The following is a 22,030-nucleotide window of genomic DNA, read 5'->3' on the forward strand; positions in this document are numbered from 1 at the left end:
GCACACCATATATGCTTGTTCTGCTCCTCGCTTTTTTCACTTAACACTCAAACGTGGAGATTTTCCATATAGTACCTTTAAAAGGGGCGCCTGGGTGGCTTAGTCGGTTGAGCGTCCGACTTCTGCTCAGGTCACGATCTCGCGGCACGTGAGTTCGAGCCCCGCGTCGGGCTCTGGGCTGATGGCTCAGAGCCTGGAGCCTGCTTCCGATTCTGTGTCTCCCTCTCTTTCCGCCCCTCCGCCGTTCATGCTCTGTCTCTCTCTGTCCCAAAAATAAATAAACGTTAAAAAAAAAATTTTTTTAAACTACCATGTTCTTTTCAATGGCTGCATGTGGTCCTATAGTATACACATGCCACACTTTATTTGGCCAAAAAAGGACCATGTCTTAGTTATCTTTCCCTGCCTTCTTTCTTTGTTTAAATTTTTTTTTTGAGAGAGAGAGAGAGAGAGAGCACGAGTGGGGGAGCATCAGAGAAGGGGACACAGGATCCAAAGTGGACTCTGCTCTGACAGGGTGACAGCAGCCAGCCCAATGCAGGGCTCGAACTCATGAACCGGTGAGATCATGAGCTGAGCTGAAGTCAGATGCTCAACTGACTGAGCCACCTATTTTCTTGAACAATGCAAAGAATCAGTAAAGATTCAATGCTTGCTCACAAATTAATTACATTCAAAATAAAAGTGAGTATTTATGTAGAAGGAGAAAAGAAATCACCACAGATTACACATTTTTAACTTGCCAAATGCCACATGCATCATAAAATCCAGAAAAATAGCACAATATTTTTATTAATTAATTGTCCGGCATACCTCTATAATATTTTTCCTATATTATTTGGCTGCAGTCTTGATAACTTCTTTATATGGCAATGATTTTGTGATATATTTTTTATAGAAAGGATAAAAAGACTTTTCAATCTTTGCTCTACCTTGGTTGAACTAAATTTACTTTTTATTATTGATAGCTAGGATTCAATAAGCATTGCACACAGACATATCTCTGTTTATTATATGGCTAGACGTTTGCACAAATACAAGAATCATGATTAGTTCTATTTCACACATTCTTGTCAGAAAAGAAAAAATAAATTGGGGGGTATCTTAGCCCATTAGAGCTGCTGAAACAAAAATATCATGGACTGAATGGTTTAAAAAACAAACATTTATTTCTCTTAGTTCTGGAGGCTGGGAAGTCCAAGATCAAGGCAGATTCAGTGTCTGGTGAGAGCTCACTTCTTCACTGAGGACATCTTCTCACTGCGATCTCACATGTCACATAGCAGAAGAGGCAAGGAGAGGCTCTCCAAGGTCTCTTATAAAAGTACTAATTCCATTTGTGAGGGCTCCATCCTCATGACCTAATCGTATCACAAAGGCCCCACTTCCTAATACCATCACACTGAGCACTAGGTTTTCAACTTAAGAATTTGGGGTGGGGGGGGACACAAAAATTCAACTCAAAGCAATAGCTTTATGAAGAGTGATAGATGGTTCATCACTGAGTGTATGCCTGACAGAAAAGAACTTTCATTTTCATTAGCCATTGATGAGACTAGTTTCTGGTTCTATAGATTTCAAACCTCTTGTGTCCTTCATCGCTCACTTATTTTTAATGCCACGCCTTGTAAAGCATGTTGATACTGTGATATGACTTCTGGACTCTGCATCTTTGTGTCCTGATGCTGAGTGAATGAATCAGTACAGTGGGCAGTAAAACTGTTCTGGGACAGTTTCTCCACTGGGGTGGTTAGCAATAACTGAACGAAACGTGGAAGTGACTGAAGGCTGCATAAGTATATCTTAGGAAACCCAAACTAAATGTTGTCCCAACCCAATTTCCCTCAACTACATCTCCAAAATACTGGTGGCCATTCCAAGCACACTGGCTACCGACTGGGGAAGCATCGAGGGGAAGCCGGAGTAGACAAAGACGGGGGTCTTAACCGATTGCATTTAAATATCTTACTTGTCCAAACTTTACAAAACATGCGGCTCTGTGAGCATATTACCTGGGCCCTACCCAGGGTCTTGGAGCTGATGATGGAGCAGCTTACCAATGAGGGACCCTAAAGCTTAAAGTTCATTAGCATCATGGCAAACTTCATTGTTCTTCTCTTCCTCCCACATAGTGTTTTTTAGGACGATGCCTCCTAAGGCTACATGCCCAGCACCCAGTACACAGCTGTACTTGCAGAGTGTGATTATCCAACACCTGACAGGCACTACATTTTATTTACCATACTCACTCAGCTTGACTTAACTCCACTTTGGATGAGCTGTTGTTTGAAGCAGGTCCAACTCTCTAAAACAGAAAAAAATAGATTTGGTATTTGCAACACTCTTATTTGACAGGATTTCTTAAAATGTAGTCTATACCAACCATACTTCTAAGACTGAAAGAGCTGGAGGTTGGCTTTTGAAACCCAGATGAATTACCTAGGAACAATGCCCCATAATAAATTCAACTAACACCTCGTTTACATCAATATTGTACAGATGGACGCAGAGAAATTTATTATGAATCTTGGCCCCAGTCCACACTCTTCTCTAAAGTGTGCTGGGTTTGGATTATTTTATTCCTCCACCAGATAAAAAAGAAAATAAAAGAATAGAACAAGACAAACAAAAATCCCACCTCCAACAATGTATTATTTTCACTTCTTGAACAATTTGTTTCTCAAAAGATAAAACGTGTTTCTACAGCCTCTTCTACACAGAGAGCAGAAGTGGAAGGCAGTGTTTCCAGAAGCTTGGATGCTCTTTGTTCTAAGCAAGATTCTAATAAATGCACACAATTTATAAGCGATACTTTGAGGACTATCTCACGGAATTTAAAGCAATCCAGGATTTAATAGCAATCAACAGAATCAAGGCAAAGTGAAACTATTACGGCTGAACACACTGGAAAAGTGGAGTTTGAATTGATGCCGCATATTATTCATTTTGACAAGTGCAAACTCACAGTGAAGATAGCAGGAGAAGAGACGGGGACTGCAAGGAAGGGTAATACAAATGTATTATTAACACAGAAACAAATCTGACTTTAAACCTGGCGTGTCTCCTGGTTAGCAGGAATAATAATAAGGCCTTGAATTCTCATTGTATTTTGCATCAAAAGTAATCAAAGAAGTCCCAAATTTTCATGGGCGATATGGTGGTCAGTCCACATCCGTTATATCTTCAAAGGAAACCTATTACCAAATTAAATGTGTGCACTTGGGGGATGCATGCAGATAGGTAACATCAAAAATGCACTCAGACACCAAGAAATGCGGACAGTAGAGTTGCGGGGCTCTCTCCGCAAAGGCCAGTCGGGCAGCGAATCGGAGACTGGCCCGATTCACACAGGGCAGGTAGGCACTGAAGACACTCGCAGCGCAGTGAACCCCAGCCGGGCTCTCAGCTCCTCCTTCGGACTAATTGGGGGAAGCTCTAACAAAACATCTCAGAAAATTGCCTGTGACTGTTGGGGTCCGACGGACTTTCACAAATAGTCCAGTGGGACCAAGAGTGCAAAGACACAATCGGGATTCCACCCGCACGTGGCGAGCGCCAAGCCCGAGGACCTGTGTTGAGCCCACCTCTGCATGCATACGCCGTGTGCGATGTGCTGCACTGGCGTCGCCCGCTGTCACGGCAATCCTCCCCAGGCGAGTCCTGTGAGTATTCCCGCTTTACTTGTGAGGAAACTGAAGCACAAAGGCGTTGAGGAATCGGAGAGGGTCAGTCACCTCCAGGTGATGCGAACACAACGGCAGGAAAGAATTTTAGTTTAGTGGACATGAAACCTGTCCTTAGAAATGTCTGCACTGTATGTGTTGGCTCGCTGGATCCATAGACTGTTCCAAGATGTACAGACACAGCCAAACCTCCTGGGTTCCGAGTTCCCACAGAGCTCGTCCTGTCACTTCTCTCTGTTCCAGTTGACTCCTTAGTAAGACATTTATAAATACAGTTGCTGACCTAATGCCCCGAACTAAACCAAATGAAAAACCGAAAGCATGGTCAGAATGCACCTACCAGAGAAACTGTGCCTGAGATGGGGAATACCTGCCGTGTCTGCTCCACAAGGGAACATCCACAGCCTAATAAAGAGTGAAAGTGGCCGTTCAGGAACACCCGTGCCCCGTCGCAGGTAGCCATTATTCTAACACCACTGCTCCTCCTGAATTAGTGTCAGGTATGTAAACCCAAATTTATATTAGCATAAATATTGAGGAATGTTTAATGCTGTGCTGTATTCTTGATTTATAGGAGGACAAAACAAAACAGATAAATCATTTTCCTTAAGTGCCATGGCAATACATCTTTAAATAACCAGCCCCTCAACTCCAAAGGCACTAGTTTCTCCTTAAGCCACATTTGTAATTCTCATTAGTATCCAATGAGAGCTGTACCCACCAGGGAGAAATAAAACTGAATGGATACCTTGCACTTCAGATTTTCAGAGCAACGTGAATAAAGCAGGTCTTTTGACTTAATCATGGTAAGGCAGTGCCAGTAAGGCAAGCAACGCCAGAAAGTCAGAAACCCGGAATTAGACATTCATTAACACTGAGCTACATTAAATTCAGCAAAGGTGGAGATCTCAAATGGATTAGTTCTATATAGAAATGTTGCTGGTGACGAGGAAAGGAAGAACATTTAAATGAAAGCACGTCTTTCTTATCGGCCCTAGAAGTCTGACTTTCAGATCCACGAGTACATTGTTCTTTAAGAATTAAAAAGGAGAAGTAATTATCAATAATGTAGTCAGCTTGTGTATGTCAGACAGATAAAGTCAAGCCACTTTTAAAAAATCAATGAGATACAGAATATGAATTTGTATCCTAATGGACAGGCACAAATAAAGGAAGGGAAAGCATAACCACAGTACTGGACTCAAGATTTTCAAGTCAGGTCCAGAATTTTCTCTCAAGATGCTTCTTAGGTCCAAAAATAAGAGTAGAAAAGACAGAAGAGACCACTGTCAGCAGCGGGCTAGCTTCTCACTGGCTAAGAGCCTTTTGTTAAATATTCAGGAATTCCCGGAAGTAGATCTTTAACTGTTGGTGGCTTAAAATTGGCTACAGTGGGAGTATTTACACGATGGAAAAGAGCAAATGCTACATTTGTTCCCAGACACTCACCCAACCACCCCTCACCCCTGCCCCCAGAGCCACTTTACTAGCACACCACTGGTCAACTGCTGAGATGTGGCCAACCAAGTCTTTATCCCAATTCCAAAGGCGTAGACTTCTACTCTCACGCTTTTTAATAATGAGTCAAAATAGTGCATTAGTTATCAATTCAGTGACTAGGAAATATGCCGCATTGTTAAAAATGCTTTGGGTACTTAAGACGCTGCCCAGTAAAATGTAACTCTGTAAAGAATGACTGGTAAAATGTACACAGGCCTGGGAACCTGAGGAAATTAGTGGGACTCCCACTCAGCAGCTGGATGGCCTTTGGCAATTCACTTCCCCTCTTTGCAGCCTCCTTTCCTTCTTCACCTGCATACTGGGAGAGTAGCAATACCCTCTCTGCCTATTTCACAGGATTGCTGTGAAGATGCACATGAAACCACGTTCTAAACGGTGAGGCACAGAAAAAAGGTCAGGAAGTCCCTAAAAGTAACCATGTATTTCCTACCCGTTCATAATGTGCCCTCCATCATGGCAGTGACTGTTGGCTGGTGTTGTAGGCCTGTATGTATCAAGGCCCCTAACCATCCTGTTAGTGACATGGGAAGAGATAACAGCATGTGTTTCCTGAATGCACCACAATTCCCACAACTGCCTTGCACACATTGTGGTGTCCGAAAAAGATGACTTCTTTGAAGACTTCCTACTACAAGGAATGAATAACTAAGAGCTTTGCGGAACTACAAAGAAATTAAAATTCCACCGAGGAGTTATTTTTTATCACTCCAATCTCAACATCTTTTTTTGATCCCTCTGATTACAACTTCCTCAGATTTGATCTTTGAACCATCTTCAGGCTCTGTTTCAAATCGCTCCTCCAAATGCACTGTTTCTTAAAGTTCCTGTGGCTCAAGTGCATGGATTCTTCCCAGTCTACACTGAATGGCACGGGTCTTGTTCTAATAAGCAACAGAATAACGGATGCCACTGGTCACAAAGTCATCAACTAATCCGTAATGTCCACTAATCGCTATTCACTTCAGTCTCCTATTTTCTCCTGGGTGATTTTTTTTTTTCTTTTAAGATTTTTTTACAACCTACAAATAGACCGTCTATTTTCTCACCGTGGAACAGCATGGAATCATGGAGAACACATAGGATTTGGGGCGCAACAGATCAAAGTTTAAATCCCAACTTTACCGGTTAATAGTCTCGTGACTTTAAGGAAAATGATCCACCTTTCTGACCTTCAGTTTCCTCGTCTTTGAAGTGGGGACAATAAATTAAGTGGGACGAGGTATGTGAAAGTACCTGGCATGGAGCCAAACACAAAACTCCCCCCATACTCACCTCTCCTGCCTCTGGAAATGCTTGCAACCCTTACTGCAATCTCTCAGAATGCTCTAGGAGAGGCTTAAATACGTTGGCCTCTAGCCTCTGGTTGTCAAATAAGAACTAAGCTTTTAACAGTCTGAATTAATTGAGGTAAATCATCGTCTATTGATGTTTGGGAATGGTTTAAGAAGGCTGCCTCTGATGATCCAGGTTGGATCTGATCCTCCCAGCTGCTATGCTCTTTTTTTTCTTCTTTTTTTTTTGTTTACGTTTTCATCCTTCCTTCCTTCCTTTTCTTTTTTTAAATTTTTTTTTCTCATTAGGTCAATAAGTGTTTATTGCATGCCGACGGGAGGCAGATATATAGGTTGTATGGGGCTTGAAGTTTGTAATGCTTGGGAGACCCCGTTATGAAAAAGTATATAAAACTGCAAATATAAAGTTAAGCATAAAAGTGAATGTTTCTTAGAATGCAAATGGAAGGGACCCTGAAGCTTAAGGTTTATTTGCTTTATGGTAAATCTGCCTCTGATCACCTACCACATGCCAGGCACGATGTGAGGTTCTGGGGATACAGACCCGAACGCAGTGGACATGGTCCCACTCACGTGGATCCAGCAGTCTAGTAATTTGCAGACAATGCTGAGCCTTTTCTTACCTCCCCAGAGAGCTGCGTGGTCCATGCCCTTCTCGCGATTGGAGGTCCTTAAACAGCAGCACCTTTTCCTGTTTCTTCCTAACCCATGCTGGAAATAACCCAGACTCTTCTATACCCAGTGGCTCTCTCAAATTTCCTCCAGCTTGAAAGAGAAGACAGCCTTCCCCAAGGGTGTCAATAGAAAGATTTCTGGAATTTTCTCAGAATTTGAAACCTCCCTGAGATGAGGGATGAAGTCATGGGATCCAAAAAGTGAAGCAGTGTTCTTAAGATAGAAAGGTAGTCATTGCCCAGCCAGAAGTAAAGCCCAGTGCCCTGCTTTGGGCTTTAATGGCATTTCTGTTATGCCATATCATCTCCCCTAGACTTACTGTCCAAATGGGGAGTAGGAAAGGGCAAATACACTTTATCCCGCCCCAGAGAGGAATTTTAGCAAACCAGTCCTCGATGAACATCATGGATAGCCGGTTGTCTTTATTACCTTCTAGGCACCATAACCAATCACCCTTTAAAATTCTACAGTCGTCATCGTTGGTGGGGATGGCTGTCTTTACCAGCTTCATCCAAAAAGTACACTGAGGTCCAGGAAACACTTGCATCTTTATGAGAATTAAAGATAAATCAAAATTAGAATGTAACTCCTGTTTCCTTTTTATTTTAAACTTTATTTTCTCTTTCTCCCTGAAGAACATGGTAGTGCACATCTAAAGAGCTGAATTCTATCTTACCAAATTATCATCTTTTTTTCTGGTCTGGTTATAAGAGTTTGAGTGTGTGTAACTGCTGAATTTCTTTATTTTAAAGACAAGGATTGGCCCCTAGATGCTCCTTAAAATATTCATCAATGTCTAATACATACAGAATATTACTTAACATTCAGGACAATATAATCTTGCCTTTTGAAAAATTTCATCTTTTGATTAAATGGCACTGGTATTTGAGAAATAGAAACAATGATCCCCGAAAAGCCATATATATAAGATAGATATTGATTCCATTTTGGAGTAATAGCAAACCACAGCACTGCTATGAAATTATCAAATTGGGGGTAGAAATCCTTAAAGAATGAAGGCTGGGGAATTTATTGTATGATCAACATACTGCATCTTTGCAATAGCAGAGAAAAAGCATGTAGCAATTGTGGCTGAAAACATCAATGTAAACGTTATTATGCCTTCCCAGTTCTCAGTCATATTGGCTGCTGACATCGCTCAGTGTCGGTTGATTGTCCGTGGCAAAGCAGGTCTGTTGTCTATTGGCTCACCAGCCTCATGTGATCCCGCTGCCTGCACCCACGTAAATCACCGAGTGAACTGCTGTGTGAAATCATGCCTACACCCTTTGGTGCATTTGCAGTGTGACAGCTCACCCTCAAAATAGATCGGACGACTTCAGACCACATTTGCACTTCCCACAATCCATCCTGGAACCTGAGCCTCCCACGAACCTCAGGACTCACATTCTTATTGTCTCGCATTCACATGCCAGTCTGTGTGGGCTTTGCTCCCTCACAGGCACATCGCCTGCACCTTTATTTGCTTAGCCTCTCTTTGCATTTGTGCGATGTCTCTTCACAGGACTCCGTGATGAACGCTCGGCAGCGTTGCGAGCCGCCTTTCCAGTTCTTACTTCCCCAAATCTGATAAAGAGCTTAGCGGGGCATCTCGGTCTTTGTGTTTGGATAATTTATGTGGTGAAGATATAACAACATCAGAATTGGAAGGATATTGAGACATCTTATTACCTACAAGAAAAAACCCTACAAAGTGTGTCCCAAAATCTCAACGTGAACGTTTGGCTTAAAGATTTCTTATTTTCCCAATACACGGTAACATTTTCATACGCTGATAGTGAGGGTGGAGAATAGTATAACCTTTCTGGAGGACAATTTGGCACTCCTTGATGAATAATTTGAGATGTGTGCGAAAAGAGTTATAAGAATGTTAAATCAGAGGTGTTTATGATCGCAAAATAGCTACTTATAAGTTTATGCATTTATCATTGTTATATATACTTATGTGTTTATAATTACAATAATTATAACAGGGCAATAAATAAATGGATAAAGAAGGGATAAATTATGAAAATAACCTAGCGGCACTTGGGTGGCTCAGTCAGTTAAGCATCTGACTCTTGATTTCGGCTCAGGTCATGATCTCACAGTTTGTGAGTTCGAGCCCCACGTGAGGCTCTTCACTGACAGCACAGATTCTACTTTGGGTTCTCTCTCTCCCTCTTTTTCTGCCCCTCCCTTGCTTGCTTGCTCTCTCTCTCAAAATAAATAAATAAACATTTTTTTTAAAAAAAGAAAAGAACGTAGATGTCTGTCCAAACATGACTCTGCCATAATTATTGAAATTTTTTGAGATTACGTTTATAATTTTAGAGTATCTTAGTAAGCAAGACATAAAACCCAAAAAATATTAATGATTTTTTACGGCATACAAATCTGCAAACAAACACAAACCAGATATAAACAAAGTCAAATTCTTGCAACACGTATATATCGAAAAAAAGGATGCTAGGAGCTCTCATGATTTCATTTTATTTGATTGATTTAAGAAGAAAGACAAAGGAAAGAGAAGAATGCTAATAGAAAAATAGTCAAGAAGCACCAATAGATAATTCACAGAAACCCAAAGGCCAATAAACAAACAAACAAAAAGATGCCTGGCTTCACCAACAATCAATGAAATGCAAATGAATGCCTAATTACATATTTTTCAGCAATTCCACTGGGGAAAAGACCAATAATATTAACTCATGGCAAGGGAGTGAGGAAACTGGTAGGGAGAGCATAAACTGGTACAACACTTTTGAAGAACATTTGGAAACACCTAAAATAATACATATGTCTATAATCACATAATACAGTAATTGCTTGCATTTAATGAGTTCTTGGTATGTACTCAGGCTATGTGCTTGTGTAGTTGCATGTATTAACCATTTAATCTTCATAACTGTCCCATGAGCAGTGCTGTGCACTCGCAGTTCCGGAAGGCACAGTTCACCTATACTTCCCTGTGGACGGCGCCTCCTAGGGCCGTGAGGGCTATCTCCCTGACTGTGAGGTAGCACTTCCATATTCCCATTTTACACATGAGAAAGCTAAGCTCTGGAAGGGTTACGTAATTTTCCTATGGTCATGGCAATGGTGTGATTATAAACCAGCAATCAAGAAAGAAGGAAAGGAGGAAGGGAGGGAAGGAGGAAAGGAAGAAAGGAAGAAAGGTGGGAGGAAGGGAGGGAGGAAGGAAGGAAGGAAGGAAGGGAGAAAAGACAAAAGAAAAGAGCAAAGAAGAAGTCCTGATCTGTAGTGTTTGCCAATTTCTGTGGTGTAAACAGTCCCACCATGGCCAATAACAGCTATAGATATAAGATCAGTGAACTTGGAATTGAGAAAAGTGCATGAGCGGCTCTCATGTGCCAGCCTCAGCATAAGCATACCCCAGTTTGTAAGTGTTCCCACCAAGATACAAATTCAGGCAGTTTGGCTTTCAAAGCAGATGTCCATGGCTCAAAATGCTATTTCTAGGACTACACAAAATGTACAAAATACATGTAGCCAAAGTTATATGTGGAAGAACGTGTGTAATGGAGAAAAACTGAAAATTTAAAAGTTTATTTATTCATTTATCAGCTATTTTACTGAGAGCCTATTATGTAGCTGTTACTAGACCGGTGCCAGGGACACAGCGGTGATAAAACGGACATGGTTCCACCAAACTTACAGTCGAAGGGAAAGACAAGAGACAAGTACTCATTCAAATTATAATTCACCTAATCAAGAAATATTACATAAATGGAAAATTGGTGTGTGTGTATACATTATATGTATATATATATACATATATGTATATATGGACACAAAGTTTAAAACCTTTAGCATAAATTACCTCATGTAATGTTTTCTTCCTTTTTTAAACTATAGATATGTATTACTTTTATGATTAAACATAAAAAATTTAAATAACATCATTGCTGTGCAAAGATGTTTGAGGTTATGGTTTAAAAGAAAGTAGGTTACAAAACGGTATGCGTAAGTTTTGCGTAAGAAAAATCCTACAGAGATAACACTGAGTTGTTAGCCGTGGTTAACTATGTAATGCTTTTCCTTCCTCTTTTTGCCTCTTTTTACTTAACAACTTTCTTACTCTGAGCATGTGTAGCTTTTGCAATAGAAAAATAAATATAAGCCATTTTTAATACATGAAAGGAATAAAAAGAAAAAGCCAATGGCATCACTTTATCTTGCCACATGAACAAGCTCAGAGCCACTTTTCTGGAGGAAATCCACTAGAAAGAGTGGGCTGGCGGGGTGTCTGCTGTCCTAAAGGATACATATGGGCTCTCTAAAGTCTGGAAGTGCCATGACGATGGCAGAAGGTTTCACATTTCACCTGGGTGTTTGCCTTCAAGTAATGACAGCAATTCCATGTTGAGCTGGTCCAACCCAAGGGGGAAAATAAGAGAGAGATGCCCAATAAAGTCCAAACATGAAATCACCTCCCCCACTGGAAATCACGGTCAGGTTCAAATGAATTCACACATTTTACACATATTTCTCTGCTTCCACTTATCACGCCAAAGGTCAATCTACGGTTTACATTCATACCAATATGACGTGTCCAAACCATTGTAATTCTTAGAAAAATACAATGCACAACTGCACACCAGAAAAACAACCACCCAGCAAGGGGAAAATTTTCAATAGCATTAGGATTGCTCAACAAACCAACAAAAGCCAGGAAATTCAAAGTTAAGTTTTACACTCCCTTCTTAACTCCACGCCATTGTGAAAGAGAAATAAAAGGCACAATGGCGTGCGTTAGGGGTGCAATGTCAGCAGTAACAGCACTTCCAGGCTTTTATTGACTGTGTCATAACCTTAACATTCTATAAACAGGGGATTTGGCTTAACACCTGGGTCCTTTAAAAGAGAAATATCTCCTGGAAGCCTAGACTGGGAAACCCGAAGAGGTTTCCTAGTCTCTTAGGTATACACAGTAAATCATTATAGAAAGAGGAAACAGATAAACTTGTAGTTAAGATTACAGCCATTCTGGGCTCTCGGGAAAATAAATAATTACAACAAAGAAATCCTATTTACTTATGAGACCAGAAGAGACTCCTGAGTAATCTGGTCTACCAGCTAATTATTAGACACATTTCTCGTGCAAAGCTTTGCATTCAGGGAATAAAAGTATTCCTCAATGGTACTTTAAAGTGCTAATAGTTTAATGTTTCTTTTCGTACCATTTGCCAAATACAGCAAGCTCCTTTTTGAGTGTTCAATTCCTGAATAAACTGAAATTCTAGCCAATTTGAGGACGACAGAAACATTTTTAGAAGTTTAAAAATAAGCATAATTCCATTACCAGGCATGAAATCTGGACCTTTTTTTGTTGTTGTTGTTAACCTGGCAGGAAAAGTTTATTGAGGAAGTTAAATGAGTCCCAGAAAAGTGCACTTTCATGAATTGGCTTGAGTGAGATTGTGAAGGAGGAGACGCACTTCACAGACGCTGGACACACGAAGCTCCTTCCTGTGGGGAAGCTCTGAACCACAGGACTGGTTTCTTGAAAATCGTCAGGCTTTGCCCCACCCAAAAGCCACCTCTGCTTTAGAGTCATGATGAAAGATGGGGACTCATGCTCTGTCTCTCTCTTAAAAATAAACGTTAAAAAAAAATAAATAAATAAAAGAAAGAAAGAAATATGGGGACTCTTGAGCAACGCTTAAGGTTTGGTCCCTATATCTAATGCCAAACCAAAAAATGATTTGGGATCAAGGTTCTTCTCCCTGGTAACATACAGAGATTCTCGCAACAGAGGACAAACTTCAAATAAGCGAACTATTTTCCTCTTTGGAATCTTCGCTTTAGTAAATGGCAATGGTCAGAACTGTTCTTAAGTAACTAAATAATAAGCTGCTTTAAGGTGAATTCTTGCCATTGGCTATCAAAAGATATGTAATGAGCAGAATAACAGCTGCCAAGAAATAAGATCTCTTTAATACCTTAAAGGAATTCTCCTATTTTAAGTTACTTTTTTAAAGATCAGAAAATAGGGGCGCCTGGGTGGCTCAGTCGGTTAAGCGTCCGACTTCGGCTCAGGTCATGATCTCACGGTCCGTGGGTTCCAGCCCCGCGTTGGGCTCTGTGCTGACAGCTCAGAGCCTGGAGCCTGCTTCGGATTCTGTGTCTCCCTCTCTCTCTGCCCCTCCCCCACTTGCATTCTGTCTCTCTCTGTCTCAAAAATAAATAAACATTAAAAAAAAATCAGAAAATAAATATGGAATTGTATCAAATCCTTTTGGGGCATCCCTCAAGAGACCACGCATTTTTCCCTCTTATGTTAATATGATGAGTAACATAATCGCTTTCATAATGTTAAACCGTATATGCATTTTTGGAATAAACATAGGTCCATTCACATGCAGTTGGCCAAAACTCAGCCACGTGACCATATATAACTAAAAGACATGGAAAGGTAGACTGTGTGCTCCAAAAGAAAGGGAAGTGAGCTTGGTGAATAGCTACCCAGTCTCTGCAACACCAGCATGCCATCTCGAGACCAGTAAGAATACCAGGTGCCACAAGGAGGCATTCCTAAAGAAAAGAGCAAATCACTCCCCTTCTCCGTTACATCCCCAACTCAAAATAGCCAAGAAATTGGGAAAATCTGGAGCAAGTAGGGCTAGTCAAATTTTCTCACCAAATAAGAATAATTCTTGTGCTCACATCACAAAACTCTGTACTCATATCAAGAAAGCAGAAGGTCTAGTGGCACCTGGGTGGCTCAGTCGGTTAAGTGTCTGACTCTTGATTTTTTTTTTTTTTTTTTTTTTTATTTTTGGGACAGAGAGAGACAGAGCATGAACGGGGGAGGGGCAGAGAGAGAGGGAGACACAGAATCGGAAACAGGCTCCAGGCTCCGAGCCATCAGCCCAGAGCCTGACGCGGGGCTCGAACTCACAGACCGCGAGATCGTGACCTGGCTGAAGTCGGACGCTTAACCGACTGCGCCACCCAGGCGCCCCATGACTCTTGATTTTGGATCAGGTCATGACCTCACCGTTCCTGAGTTCAAGCCCTGCATTTGCACTGTCAGTGCAGAGCTTGCTTGGGATTCTCTCTCTCGCCCTCTCTCTCTGCCCCTCCCCACCTCGCTCTCTCTCTCTCTCTCTCTCTCTCTCAAAATAAATAAACTTAAAAAAAAGAAAAAAAGAAAGCAGAAGGTGTATACTTTTCACTCTGTAAGCTGGGTGAATACATACAAGGGTTTATAGGTACTATTGTTAGTTTTGTAACTGTAAAGTGATACCCACTTTCACATTTTTATGTTATTTGATAAATCAAATGTGTAACTAGTACAGAAACCAAATTATACATTTTACTTTACAAATTAGAAGCAGACAGCAAAGGTAAAGCAACCAAACTTTTAGCTGAAAGGGTGAGTCATCCATTATGTAGACATTTTTAAATTGCCATTATGAACTTAATGGATATCATATTCAAAGGTAAATTCCACCTAAATGTGAATGTGGTGAGTAGGATCTTGTCCCCCTGCCTGCCCAGGAACCATTTGTGTGTTTGGCTTCTACAGACTACAGAGGGCACTCAGTAAGGGAGAATTCTATCAACATGGAATGGGAATGTGCCTTGCCTTTCAAACATCAGCCTTAACTTGATTGATCAACTGGATCTTCCAGAGACATGACGACCTCTAAGTGGCATTGTACAAGGTTAGACCGAAAACCATTGATTGTTACAGGCCCTAATCCACTGATACACGCCTCCAGCCAATTTATTTAGACCAAATCATATGACTGTCATATGTTCCAGGATTGCAAAAGAGTAATGTTACATTTTCCCATAAAATATTTTCAGAAGAATTTGCATTTTCTAGAAGGTTGAAGGGAAAAAACCTTCGAATGTAAGAATATGAACGACAATTGAATCTCAAAGTTGATTCTAAACCGGAGAGCACTTCTCTTTCTTTGCCACTGACTCCCTCTTAAACTCTTCTCTCTTCTCGAGGTCCGTGAAAATCACCATAATGTGTTGGCTTTCCCAGGTACCTCCTTGACAACAACCCAGAAGGGTTAGAAATTGTTTCCTTTCTTCAGATAAGAATTGAGGCATAGACATCTTCAACGATGTCCTCAAAGTCACCCAAACCCATATAGAGGGAGCCCAGTCTCTATCTTCAGGTCTCTGACAGATCCCCATGGCCATGCTCATCACTAACACTACAGTTCCCTACTGCATTTCTTTAGTACAAAAACTAAGGCTCATGCATTCTTTAGTTTCTCAGAGGACAATGATGGTATATTTGTGTTGTAAAGAACCCAGAAATCCCGTACTCCTTACAGGGGGGCTCTACGGATTCCAGGACTCCGCATCACTTCTCTCAACTTCCACCACCATCTCCCACTCAGATTACAGCAGGAACTTCCTAACTGGTTCCCCCTCTCTGCTCCCTCCCTTTCCCCCACCACAGGCTATTCTTAGCCAGACAGATTGTTTGAAATCCTAAGCCAGATTGTGTCACCACAATGCTCAAAACTCTCCAGATTAGCCATCAAATCAAAACCACAATGAGATACCATTTCACGCCCACCAGGATGGCTCCAAGCAAAAAAGACAAATAATAATATGTGTCGGTTAAGAGGTGGCAAAGTTGGAAGGAACCCTCACACATTGCTGGTGGGAATGTAAAATGCTGCTGCCATTTGGGAAAACAATCTGACAGTTCCTCAGAAGGTTAAACATATGGCTCAGCAATTCTGAGAAATAGGAATGAAAACATGTTTCCACACAAAAATTTGTTCATGAATGTTTACAGCAACATTATGCCTAATAGCTAAAAAGTGGAACGATCCAAATTTTCGTTAACTGATGAAGGGATAAATGAAAAGTGGCACCAGGGAATATTATTCAGTAGTAAAAAGAAATGAAATACTGACACATACCATGACACTGATGACCCTTGAAAACATACACACAAAAGAAGCTAGTCACAGAAGATCACGTATTATGAAGTTCCACTCAATTAAAGTGCCCCAAATAGGCAATCCATCGAGAAAGAAGGTAGATCGGTGTTGTCTAGTGCAGAGGGGCTTGGGGGGTGGAAAATGAGGAATGACTGCTGATGGCTCCAGGGTCTCTGGTTGGGGTGATGCACAGGCTTTAAAGTTGATTGTGGTGATGGTTTCACAATTCTGTGAATATATGAAAAGCTATTGAATTGTACACTTTAAGCAAATGAATTATATGGTATGTGACTTCTATCTCAATAAAGCTATATGTATTTTTAAATTTGTTTTGAGTTTATTTTTTACTTTGGGGGGGGAGGGAGTGGTGAAGAGGCAGAGAGAGAGAGAGAGAGAGAGAGAGAGAGAGAGAGTCCCAAGCAGGCTTCTCACTTTCAGCACAGAGCCCAACATAGGGCTTGATCCCGCAAACCGTGAGATCATGACCTGAGCCGAAATCAAGAGTTGGACGCTTAACCAACGGAGCCACCCAGGTGGCCCCTGAAGTTGTATATTTAAAACAAAAAACCCTCCAGAGCCAACTATAGAACCTGACACATAGTGGGCGCTTAATAAATATTTGTTGAAAGAATGAATGAGTCAGTGAGGGGGCATTGTCATTTGTAGATCAAATTAAGATCATGAAATGAGCAAGAAGACTTCAGATAGAGAACTTAGGTCTGGTTACAATATACCATTCCTTGAGAGGTCTTCACTGAAAGCTCAAAATCTGGTCCCTCCCTTGGTCCAGCCTCTTCCAGTGCCCATCCTTCCCCCTTTATCCCACTCATTTCACGTGATTACGTGTTCTCTCTGAGGACAGAGGCCATAGCTGCATCCCCAAAACCCGCCAGCCCCGTTCTTGGTGCTCACTGAGCACTTGTGAACTTAGCGCCTGCATGTGAAATCAATCAATATCTATTTACATCTACTCTATTTATTAAATATCTACTTTATGTCAGACAACATGGTGGATGCTATGTGGACTATAAAAAGGTTAACAGGCTTCTGAATTGTTTGACTCCTATTACAAGCATGTATTCGTTTTGTTTTGTAAAATAAAATCATGTAAAAATAAAATCATGTAAAAAAAATTTTTTAAAGGTTCTAACTCCTGGTTACTTTTGAATATTCGAAAGAGAAAATTTGACAGCTCAGAAGATCTGCCATTGATATCTGACAACCACAGATATCAACCTAATAATTTGGGAACAAGCCATGACATGCAAAGTGGCAGAATGGAGTGTATTAAATATGACTGCATTTCCCGATCCGATCCTTGACTCGGCCACGTATTAACTGCATGATTTCAGATAGGCTGCTCAGCTATTTGGAGCCTTGGTTTTCCCATCTGTAACTCAGGGATCTTGACGCTATTGCCTACCTCACGGGGCTGCTGAGCTGATAATATGAGACAACGCACGTAAATATTCTGCAAATTATCAGTAGTACTATTAGCAGTGCCATAAAGACGAAAGGTGGTCTCTACGGAGACCCCGGAGGGAGGCAGCCTTCGGCTTAGGGCTTCAGGAAGGGGGAGGTTTGTTTAACCCCATGGTCTCTGGAGTCAGGCCATCCGGGGTTCTAATCTTAGGGCGACCGCTTACTAGCTTGAGGAATCTGGGTGAGTGAAGCCTCAACATAATTTTCTTTCACGATTACATGGGGAAATTAAAAGCACCTACTTTGCGGAGTTGTGACAAGAATTCAACGAGAAATTGGTATGTTACAATGTGTTCAGCAGATAGTAAGCTTTCCACCAAGGGCAGTGGTTACTCAATCCTGATCCTTTAGAGGGAGCTGTGCCAAGCACATTTCAGAAAGGGTAAAGAGGTAAGGTGTCAGACAACCCTCGACCAGAGAGACACATGTGCCACAACCCCCTGCAAGCAAATTATTAACCTCCTAATAATAGATTCTTGTGATTACATTCCATAATGGTCTTCTAAAAGCTATCACAGGTACGACTCCAAAGTTTTCCTTTCTCTAGCTGGTTTGGAATACCTTACAGAAGGTACTAGAAAGCTCTCTAGCAATTCAGCGGTCCGGTGTTTCCCTTCAATGGGCTATCAGAAACTCCACTATAAAGCTGATCATCATCAAACATATCAGAGTCTTCCATAACAATGGTGTCAACGTTGGGGGCAGTATTCCTACGTGTTTGGATTCAACGGGACACTAAAGACGTGCGTTAGATTCCAGAAGGAGAGGAGACCAACAGGCTTCGTGCTTTGAGAACCGAACTTTGGTCTCATCTTCGTTGGAGGGTTTGGATAACCATTTCTCCGCCTCTCATCTTTCCCATTATATATTCCCATATGAACTCAATTAGGAATTCTTCACCTGTTTCCATGGTTCTCAAACTTCAGTGTGTATTAGAATGACCCGGAGACCTTGTGAAAACACAGATTCCTGGGCCCTCACCCCAAAATTTCTTATTCAGCAGGTCCAGCATGAGGCACTGGAATTCACAGTTCCATCGGTTTCCCAGGCGAGGTGAGGCTGCCGTGAGGGGAACACAGAGAACCAGTTACCCACCCTGACAAAGAGCTACTTGGAAAATAGACTTTTTGAAGGCTGCCTTGCTCTTTAAAAGAACTCTGAGAGCAGAAGGGCCTTTCGGATAAAGTCCAATGCACACAGCTTGGGAAGTTTCTAGAGGGTGGACCTTCTGAGAGGCACTGAGTCAGGAGCTGATCGGTTGCAGCTGCTCTGATGAAATGTCCTATAATCAGCGGCTGCTTGTCTCCGCAGACCTCCCTTAGCACAAAGGGTTCCCAGCCCAGCTGCCTGCTCCCAGCTTCCTGGAGCAGAGCTGCAGCTGGCCCCACTTCCCCCTGTACAGGGGACCCGCGGGTGTGATGAGGACCTGCGCTGGGCCCCCGGGGGGACTTCCTCCCCACTTCCTCCCACCTCCTGACATTAGCTCTTCTCACCAGGGAACCAGTCTACACTGTCTTGAGGCAAGTGCTGGAGGTTTACTGTCATAGCAACTGATCCTCTCTCAGCAGAAGGGTAGAAGGACCCTGGCATGGGATTTGATGCGGGCTACACCATTTCCATTTCCCTAAATGACGATGTCACCACTAGGAACTCTCCCTTTTGAACTAAGCACTTTTCCACCCAGGAATCCCATCTTATCATGCAAACAGTTCTCGGGAAGGAAGAGTGTGAATTCCCTATCACATGGAGCCTGGTACCAGCCTCAGAGGGGAGATTGCCAGACCTCCCCCACGAAGGGACGCTGACAACAGCAACTTTGCCTCCCACGCTGTTGTATCAAGGTCCTGCTGACAGGTGCTTGCTGAGGGTGGGCAGGGGAGTGACTGGGGCCACAACAGAGGTTGGGAGCAGTAGCTCTCCCTACACATGGTGATATTTTTAAAATCTCAGGATCAAAATCTGAAGACTATAGATGGTCACCAAACACCTCACCCGTCTGGCCGTCATGAAACTACAGGGAAACGAAGAAATGTCCTTTGCGATTGAACTCCTACTTAACAGCACGTTCTGTTGATGTTTCAGGACAAATTCACCTTCGTGGTTTGTCTTTTGTTTTCTATTTTATTTTGCTTTTGTTTTCTATTTTATTTTGCTATCCTCTATTTTAACATCTTGAGTCGGGTTTCACATAAAAGAAGCAGAGCCAGGATGTTTGGGAAATTAACAGATGATATTTAGCAAACATTTTGACGGGTCATAAAGAAACATCTGCGGCAAGTCTGAGACTAGGAGTAGTGTGTGTTGGGGGAAGGAGGCCCCTCTCCAGCAGCTGCATTAGGTTACAAGGCTGAGCTGAGCTAAGGGGTCGGGGAGCTGACGGCAGTGCGATTCAGTGAGTCCCCAGCAGGGGGCACCCTGCTGCAGTAAACTCTCTCCTTTTTATAGCTATGCTAGGGTCTGCAGACCTTACACATAACTGGCATTTTGATTTCTGTAACCCTCTGCTTCTTCCTTCAAAGCAGACACTCCTCTCTAAGAAGCTTTCCTCCCACATCTCATGTAAATGGACATTTGGATAGGAGGTGGCTCTCGTGGAGAGGAGTAAAAGCAAAATCTGAAGAAGGAAAACAGTCAATTAAATTAAATAGATTATGAAGAAGGTTGAATACATAGTCACAAAAGTTTAAAGATGATCTTGCCTGATTTTCATGACGGGCCCAAAGAGCACAAGGAATTCCTGGATTGTTTCATAAAAATCTGAGTCAATGGTGCACATCAGTATAAAAGGACCTCCCAGTATTTCATTTCTCCAGGGTCAGCTGTCTTATTTGACAGCTTGTGTCTGTGCAGAAAACACCCATGTTCTCCTGGCAGTGCATAAATAATCACAATAAATAATCCACTCATTAGCCAAAACAATCAGCCCTATTTTAGGCAATCCTAAAATGTCTTGGAAGCAAATAATTCAGCAATAGACAACAGCCTTCTCTGAAAACCAGGCTCCAAGATAACCAGCCGTTACTATTTAAGCATTTTAAATAACCTACTTTTTGCCCTTCTAATAAATGATCATTTATTTGTGTTGAATAAATCAAAGAATAATTTTGAATAATTTTAGTTCGTTACACTCCCACTTCACAGTTCTTTAGACACATTTGGGCAAAATTCTCATTTTAAACTTGGTATGGATTTTGAGTCTGATAGGTATTTTTTTCATTTTTCGTCTAAGGATTTTCTTGCTGGAGGTTTTGTCTAGCAAGCTCTCCTTATTTCCACTGGCTCTTTTCTCAGCCACATTTTAAAAGGCAATTCATCCTTTAAAAAAATTTTTTTTTAATGTTTATTTTTGAGAGAGAGAGACAGAGCCTGAGCAAGGGAGGGTTAGAGAGAGAGGGAGACCCAGAATCCGAAGCAGGCTCCAGGCTCCAGGCTCTGAGGTGTCAGCACAAACCCCAACGCAGGGCTCGAACTCAAGAACCGTGAGATCATAACCTGAGCCGAAGTCGGACGCTTAATTGACTGAGTCACCCAGGCGCCCCAAAAGCCAATTAATTCTTAAAATATTAACTCATCTAAGCCTCTTGAGGTAAATTTCCTGTCACAGAGGGGTAAACTGAGGCACAGAGAAATTCATGACTTGCTAGAATAGACAGAGGTGGCAAGTAGCTCAGGCAGGATTCGAACTCGAGAGATCTGGAGCCAAAGTCCAAGTACTTAACCACCACGTAATGTTGTCTCCTAATAACGAAGAGCCCTTAGTTGTATGCATACTCAGCTATACTTAACGAAATATTATAACCGAGGTAATCTAGTCCAATCCTTGGCTCATAGTAGATGCTTGACAAAGACTGGGCGTGTGGGAAGAGGATAGATGTATATGTGTACATTGACCCCCCCCCCCCCCCGAACTCATTTAGTGAAGTGGTTGATAACACTGGCTTAAACAGAACTAGGATATTTCCAGCTCGTTCAATCACTATCTGTGTGGCCTTTTTCACACTAAATTCAGTTTAATCACACTAAATTAAGTTTCCCCACCTGCGGATACATACTAGAGTCTACCTCGCAGACTTGAGATCAAGATAAATGAGGGGCGCCTGGGTGGCGCAGTCGGTTAAGCGTCCGACTTCAGCCAGGTCACGATCTCGCGGTCCGTGAGTTCGAGCCCCGCGTCGGGCTCTGGGCTGATGGCTCGGAGCCTGGAGCCTGTTTCCGATTCTGTGTCTCCCTCTCTCTCTGCCCCTCCCCCGTTCATGCTCTGTCTCTCTCTGTCCCAAAAATAAATTAAAAAACGTTGAAAAAAAAAATTTAAAAAAAAAGATAAATGAAGTAACGCATGTGAAAACTTAGCACAGTGCCTGGCACAGGTGCCATTGTTTCGTTCAGTTTCCTTTGGACTCGGCGTTTGTTTGTTTTTTTAAGGATTGAATCA

The sequence above is a fragment of the Panthera uncia genome, assembly GCF_023721935.1.
Source record: "Panthera uncia isolate 11264 chromosome C1 unlocalized genomic scaffold, Puncia_PCG_1.0 HiC_scaffold_3, whole genome shotgun sequence".
Lineage (NCBI taxonomy): Eukaryota > Metazoa > Chordata > Mammalia > Carnivora > Felidae > Panthera > Panthera uncia.